This window comes from Nicotiana tabacum, chromosome 20 (genome assembly GCF_000715075.1).
Source record: "Nicotiana tabacum cultivar K326 chromosome 20, ASM71507v2, whole genome shotgun sequence".
Classification (NCBI taxonomy): Eukaryota; Viridiplantae; Streptophyta; class Magnoliopsida; order Solanales; family Solanaceae; genus Nicotiana; species Nicotiana tabacum.
The window spans coordinates 6,823,819-6,831,857 of NC_134099.1; the positions used below are offsets into that span (position 1 = coordinate 6,823,819).

The window sequence follows — 8,039 nt, forward strand, 5'->3', positions numbered from 1 at the left end:
ATTACCAAATATGTGCATAGTTTCTAATTTACCCGCTTTGTTCACACTTTTTCTACAATTATTATACCATTCATTAAATACTAATTATTAGTAGCTGAATCTTCCTAATTAGGCGCGCTACAAATCAGGAACATAATATTCTAATTGATTTAGCGACCTTCAGATCAAATTTGAAACGGAAATCCTTTATCTTCAATTTAAAATCAAATTACATAGACTCTTTTCTGCAAAAACTCTATTCTTCGATATTTTTGCTTAAACCACAAATCAAAAAAAGGCAAAATCGTCAACAAATTCGAATCAAATTGTAGAAATCAGTTCTGCAAAAGCTTACTTCGTCGACTTTTTTCCTCAATCCACTGATCAAAAAAGCGACAAAATATTCAACAAATTCAAGTCAAATTGTAGAAATCAATTCTGTCGATACTCTGTTTTTCGTCTTTTTTTCTTAATCCAAAAAATAAAAAAAGTGACAAAATATTGAACAATACCTCAGTAACGACAAGCAATCATGTCCAAAATCCCAATCATGCTACAATTAAATGGGAATTGGGATAGCTATGGCAGATTTATAGATTTTCAAGTTGATGGCATTGTGCTCGATGAGGATGCAAGTTACAGTGTGCTGATTTCTACAATTGTAGAGCAATTAATGATTGATACTTAGGAAAAAATTGTAGAAATCAAATACATTGTGAATGAGAATTGTCCTCCAATGGAGATTAGGAACGATATGGGTGTTCATGTGTATATGGAGACAAAAAAGGAGAATAAAAACTTAGGATCGTATCCGTTATTTATAAGTGTACGAGATTTCAATATGGAATTGACTATTACCAATGAGAACACAAGTGCAGGTTTGTTATGTTTCAAATTCTATGAAATTCTGATTTTACGGTAATATCTATAAAATTCCTACATTTATCTACAAATAAACTACACATCAGTTTTAGGATGTATAAAGCAATATTGTTTTCATGATTATCTACAAAATTACTACATTTATACTATAATTAAACTACAATCTATGTTGAAAAAATGTTGACTGCAAAATTTTTCTCTACATCTACAAATTTTCTACAAAAATACTACAAATCAGTTTAAGTATGTATAAAGCAGTATTATTTGTAAGGGTATCTACATAATTACTACATTTATACTACAATTAAACTACAATCTATGTGAAAAAAATGTTGACTACAAAATTTTCTCTCATCTACAATTTATCTACAAAGATTCTACAAAATTGTAATGACACTATTTATCTTTATATTCATGCAGGTTCGTCTGAGACAATAAAGTTACTTGATATGCCAGCCTCTCCCGTCATAGAGGAATATCAAAGTGAAATAATAACTGAAGGTACACAAAGTGTTATCGAAAAAGGACAAGTGTTTCTAGATTGTAGATAAATTGTAGACAAATTGTGTTAATTTGTAGATTGTAGATAATTTGTAGATAATTTGTAGATATGTTGTAGATAAATTGTAGATAATCTATTTTTATGATTGTAAATATTTCTCTTTCTATTTTGTTATGTAATTGTAGGTGAGTGCTTCAACAGATCATATCCATACTGTGATAGATGGTGTGAAGCGGTACATTGTGTGTCTTGAAAGCAAGAAATGTAGTTGTGGCCAGTTCCAACTTGATGAACTTCCATGTGCGCATGCTTTGGCAGCTTTAAGGCACAGGAATGAAACTTATGAAAACTATTGCTCTCCGTATTACACAAAGGAGAGCCTACTGCGTACGTATGAAATACCAGTAAATCCCCTTCCTGATGAAAACAAATGGAATGTGCCACAACATATATTTGATGAAGTAGTAAATCCACCTACGGGAGAAAAAAGGCAGTCAGGAAGACCTCAAAAGGAAAGATACAAAACATATGATGAACTAAAGTCAAAGAAGTACAAGGTGTCATGTGACAACTGTGGAGGTGAAGGGCATAACAAAAAATCTTGCAAGAATGCGCCTAAAAAGAAATAAATATCATGTAGGTAGAATAGTATTTCAAAATAATTGTTAGTGTGTTCAAGTTAACAGAATTTTGGGTGTAATCGTAAGTTATTAAAGATCATAATGTAGTTAATTTCAATTTGTTTCTGTGTTTGTTAACATGTTTTTCTGTATTGTGTCAAGCATCTACCTCTATTTTTGACATTCTGTACATAGCAGTTAATATTTATTATCTACAATATAACTACAAGTTAAAAAATTAATTTAACTTGAACTGACAGTTATATACAGAAATTAAATACAACTGGAGGTATTCCCTACAAATTATATACATATTCAACTATAAAATTATATACAATCTCAACATTCAGTGTTTCCAGATTGTAGATAATTTGAAGTTCTTTTGTAGATAATTTGTATTCTAGCAACATAATAACTACGTTTAAGATAATGAGGAACAAGTGCTGTAAATATTAAGCAACTGGAGATAAAACCACCAAGTTATTTTCAAGTGAACTACTACACTGGATAGAAATTAACAAAACAAAAGGTTTGCTACAGTAAAAACACAAATGAATTGTTCAGAAAGTTGTGTACTATACTTCTCCTACAAACTAGCATCAACTAAATTACATATACATGACACTACTTCTTCTTTCTTTGGACTCTTGTTTTCTCATTTAATTCAAGTGCACCCTTTCTCCTTGCTAGTATGCCTGTAACCTCACTTTCACTGATTGACCCATCTTCATGCTTCTTTGTAGCATAGTCCTATAGGAGCGCTCCATAGCGTCTACGATGTTGGTCAATATCAGAAAGGTCTTCTGCGGGAATTGACAAATCTCCAAGGCTAACATACTCCGCAAAGGCAGCAACAAATACACCACAATCGCTACTGCTGATTTTTTAGGACTTTGTTTCGAAGCTTTGTTGTTCTTCATTGATGAACTTCAACTGGAGTAAAATGGAGAACCAATTTTGTTGAGGGGTTTCTTCAATTTTCTGTGAATTTAGAGGGAGAATTTGGTTTCAGAAGATGGAAAATATATAAAAAGAACTGGGTATGGGTAAAACGTGGGTGAGGCTGAGGGGTTAAGAGAGAGAAACTTGGGATGAGTGAGGATACTGGGATATACATATTTCTTTAATTAAGGAGTAAAAAACGTATAATTAATTATACCCTTAATTAATTATGATATAGAATTGATAATTTGGTATACTAAGTGTAATTAAGTCAAACCTTAAATATTGAGGATAATAAGGTTTGCTACGTGGCATAGGCATGTAAAAATTCTTTATTTTAATGCTTCCTATCTTAGCATGATACAAATAGTAAAAGATTTTCTAAAGTGTGGTTTGTTTTTTATTACTTTTTCCTTTCTACTGTTGGGTTATTTTCCTAACGTTTTTTACAGTTTTCTTGTTATGATATTCTAAACAAATGTAAACATAAACACTGCTTTAACAGAAAATTAGATGATAATATCTTGATTGATTTTCTTGTCGAGAATCAAACAACATCGGTTACAGAAATATTGACGGCTTTTAGAAATTAGGAAAGACCTTTTGTCTTCAAAAAACCGAATTTCTAAGCATGATTAATTGAATGATTACCAGTCCCAAAAGGCAAGATATTATGTTGAGGATCTAATAATTTTAATTAATATTGAAAATGTACCAAAAAACCATTTTTTTCAACAATGAAAAAAGGCATTTTCTTATTTTGTTTTCTTGCCCTTTTCCTTTTGGTGGTCAAGATTACATGCAAACTAAATGAAAGTGTTCTCAATTAGTCCAATTATTTCTTCACTTTTTGCTACTATTGGAAAAGCACTTCTAAAAAGTGTCTTACACTATTGTCATATGGTCGACCATGCTTAAATTAATAGGATCTTTATACAAATAATCAGTTGGATTTATTGTTTATTTTTCCTCTTTAGTTTATACATTAATTAACATGATATAATTTAAATGGTTAAATAAACAATTCTTTAAATTAATTCATCTAAATTAAATTAATCATAAAAATAGGGATCCTATAGCGATTGATAGACTTTTCATTAAATTACTACAAGATCGAGCACCAGTGACTCATACTTTGATCAAAGTATCTTAAATGATTGATCGCAAAATAAAAATAAAAATAGTCAAATATTATTTTTCTTGTTTCGAATTCGAGTTGTTCTACAATTATTGAAGGTTGCTAAAAATATAAAACTTCTTTTAACTTGCAATTAAGATGATAATGACTTGATATAATATTTGTTTGGATTTCTTTGTCCACAACCAAACAGCATGGATGCATTTTTATCCCTTTAAATTATTGGAGTTGGGCATTTGTCTTTCAACTAGAAAATATACCATAAAATTATGGGTTTCTAACACTTTTGTTCGGCCGATCGAAAATAATTACAACAGTTAGTCAAATATTCAAAAAAATATTCAATGATTATGTATAAAATATATAGATTTTAAAAATATTACTAATATTTAATATTTATAAAAAAAAATATATAGTGGTCATTATTTTAGAGTGCGACTATACCGTGTGATTTTCCTAAAAAAATTTGTGTTTCTAGGTGGTATAGGCTTATCTTATCTAATGGTCTTTTTAGGGTTGATGGTCAAAACTAGTTTTGTGGGCCCATTGGGTTTGGAGTCCAGCCCATATTCACGTGTGCGACGTTTACTGTCAGAAAAGGACTTCCACCTAACAATATTATTAATCATTTATTATTTCTTAAGGTTTGAAAAAGTTAAAAAAATTCGAGAAATGAGGGTGAAAATTTGTAGCAGGACCACTTAGTATTTATTTTTATATATGTAGTAGAAGTACGTGGTGTTCAGTCTAGTACAAGAAGTAAAGTTATTATCAATGACAAATTCTGTAAAGTTTGACTATTTTTTTTGTATGATTTTGACAAATTTTAGAAATTACCATTCAAAATATGTGTTCTACAGTTTCCATTATTCCATATGACAGAAATCGACTGCTCTATTCATTAGAAAAATGAAGGTATTTGGTATACGAGAGTCAAATTTTCTAATTTTAGGTTTCATGAAATGCATATATCGATTTTTAATTTCAGTTTAAACCTATTTGGAAACGCTTTTCTTTAGCCCGGGGTCATCGAAAACAAGTTAAAATAGCATGTTATAGCCAGTTTTCGGACTGATCATTCAAAAATAATCATCGTTTACGAAGTCAATGAAAAATAGCCACTATTTTGCTGCAACAGAGACCGATCCCGCATAATATACGGGAGTTCGGTGGATCTGTGTATGAACTCCAGCATATTATGCTGGACCGGTATACTTTGCTGACTCCTGTATAATATACGGGAGACTGGAGCACCGGTGTGTTACACCCCAAGTTTTCATACGGGAGAGTACGTCGTAAGTCATTGATGTAAGCTCAGAAATGAGATTATATTTGGAAGCAAATAAAGTAAGTTAATCATGTTACCTTGGAGGTTACAAATATTTAAGATCATGAATAACGAGTACCAAGAGGGTTGGAAATCTTAGAAGCTAAACCAATTGAAGAAAATAAGTTTCGTCGAAAGTCGACAAGTTTCGAATGTTATAACATGTACTTAGGGGTGAGAATAGGGTTATTAACATGATAAGGAGGTTATTCTATGAGTTATTTTAGTCGTATGATATTTATTTTCTACATTTTGAAGGCAAGCAAGTTGTGGAACAAGAGTTGGCAAAGGTCATCACAAGTTACATTCATAAATTTGCTGAAATTTAGGTCAAATGTATCTAAGTATTTCTCCAAATATACTTGGAATCATGGGTTGTTCAACCTATAAAATTGAATATCTACGAGTCTAGTTTCTAACGCATTAAACCGTTCGTCAATACGACATCGGAGTAGAGAGATATTCGTGTTTTCGCGAGACCGCGCAAGCAGCTCCCAATGGGACCCACTTAGGCGGTGGTTGACCTACTTCAATTTATAAACGATTTGGACGCCTATTTTTGCTCATTTTTCAACTAAAGTTCGTCTCCAAACTTCTCCTAACCCTCCTAAACATATACCACAAGGGTTTGAAGTGATTCCAAAGTGATTACACCATATTTCAACATCAAAACTTAGTTCTAGTGAAGAACAACACCTCTTTGAGGTTGTGTTGTCATTGAGGATTGTTGTGGGCTATATTTGGATGAAATTCCAAGTTGTTGCTGCTTTCTTAGGTGAGTATAACAGCCTACTAATTGTGCTTAAGCTTGCTTGTATGTTGGTTAAGTTGTTAGGATGATAAACTACAAGATAATACTTGGACTAGCTTAAGTCACTTCTATGGTATTGTATTGCTATTAAGGGTTGTTGTAAAATGAATATAACTTGGATTTTGACTTGAAGTTACTTTAGGAGGTATGTATATTGTGTTCTTGCTTGTGCCTAAGGTTATTTTGATATTGATTAAGTTAAATGGATGGGCTAGACATGAACTAGTGAATAAAGTTGCTAGTTGGGGATAGTTGAAGTTGTGGATTATTTTCGTTGTTATAAATATATGGTATAAGGCTGGAATCATTGATTAATGACTTCATTATCAAGTTAATGATACTTTTATGTTGAATTAAGAAGTCTATAAGGATTGATAAGGGGTATACGGATTCCAATCGGAGCTTGCCGCTCGTCGTATTGTAGTTGTGACTTGTTGTGGTTATATGGTGTCTTGATATTGATAATTATGTATTGATGGATTGCTCTGGTCATTGTTGTTGGTATATGGTATTGGAGGAGGCCCTTGTTACAAGGGAGATGCTGCCCAAATTTACGTAAACGAGCTACTAGCTTAAGTTATAGACTTAGCCTTTGCTCAGCACTGATTTTGAATCTCCTTATACTATGATAGATTGAGTTGACTTGTTTGAAGGGTTGCTTGGAAGTGATTAAGGACTCAACGGGTTTAAGGTATGTTAAGGCACTTTCTTCTTTCTTTTGGCATGATCTAAAGTGAAATGAATACGCTACTTCATAACGGATCTACTCCTAGCAACTAAGGTTGTCCATGTTGTTCTTTCCTTATAAAATTATTCTAAGCAAGTGTATATGATCCTTGAATCCTACTAAGGTTCATATTGAGGGTATGGATGTCCATAGTGTTCTTAAGTCATTCCAAAAGGTTTAGAAGGTGATTCCATGAGTCTAGCATGCATTATATATAATATCTATTTTATTCTACCGAGCCGCTCTATAGTCGGTCGGGTACGGCACCTATTGTGCAACCACTGATCAGTTGGGTTTATCGAGCTCCACGTGGCCAGGTACGATTCTACCGAACCTTATGATGGTCTGGTATGGTTTTACCGAGTCCTCTTTGAGGCCGGGTATGATATGATGATGATGATGCCCACAGAGGCGAATGTTTTAAAAAGTTTATGTATATATATGTATTATGCATTTCATATTAGTAACCCCCAGAGGCACTCAGATGTTACAGGTTGTATCTCCTCTATCTACTCTCTTTACATTACTGTTCTTGTTTAAGCTTTCCTGCCTAACATACTCGGTACTTTATTCGTACTGACGTCCCTTTTGCCTAGGGACGCTGCATTTCATGCCCGCAGGTCTCGATTGATAGGTTGACAGTCCTCCTAGTAGGCTATCAGCTCAGCGAAGGTGTTGGTGAAATCCACTTGTTCCGGAGTTGCCTATTTGGTCAGTATGCTTTGGATATGTATTGATTGGTATGGCGGAGCCTTGTCCCGACCTTTATGATTTTATGTACTCTTAGAGGCTTGTAGACAGATGTCAGGTGTATGGATAATCGTATGGCCTTGTCAGCCTATGTTTCGAGTTTACTAATGGTCATGTTGGCCTTATAGGCTCGTATGTCACATATATTAGTTTGTATATCATGTTGGGTCTTCATATGTTGAGTATTCCCTTATGTTTTATTCTTGTTATCTCATGACAGGTTCTTTGGCTCATTTACTCATGATAACATGTTAAGAAAGATATGTTACGTTGGTACTCGGTTGAGTAAGGCACCGGCTGCCCGTCGCGGCCCTTCGATTTGGATCGTGACAGAAGTGGTATCAGAGCAGTTCTGTCCTAG

General features: G+C 33.1%; 1 long non-coding RNA gene across 1 annotated transcript; it reads left to right on the forward strand.

Annotated features, from left to right (window-relative positions):
* Positions 1 to 5,984: 5,984 nt before the first annotated feature.
* LOC142174889 (uncharacterized) lies at positions 5,985 to 7,819 on the forward strand. The gene is made up of 3 exons (XR_012703969.1): positions 5,985 to 6,165; positions 6,834 to 6,892; positions 7,525 to 7,819. It is a non-coding gene; the product is annotated as an uncharacterized LOC142174889 (long non-coding RNA).
* Positions 7,820 to 8,039: the final 220 nt, after the last annotated feature.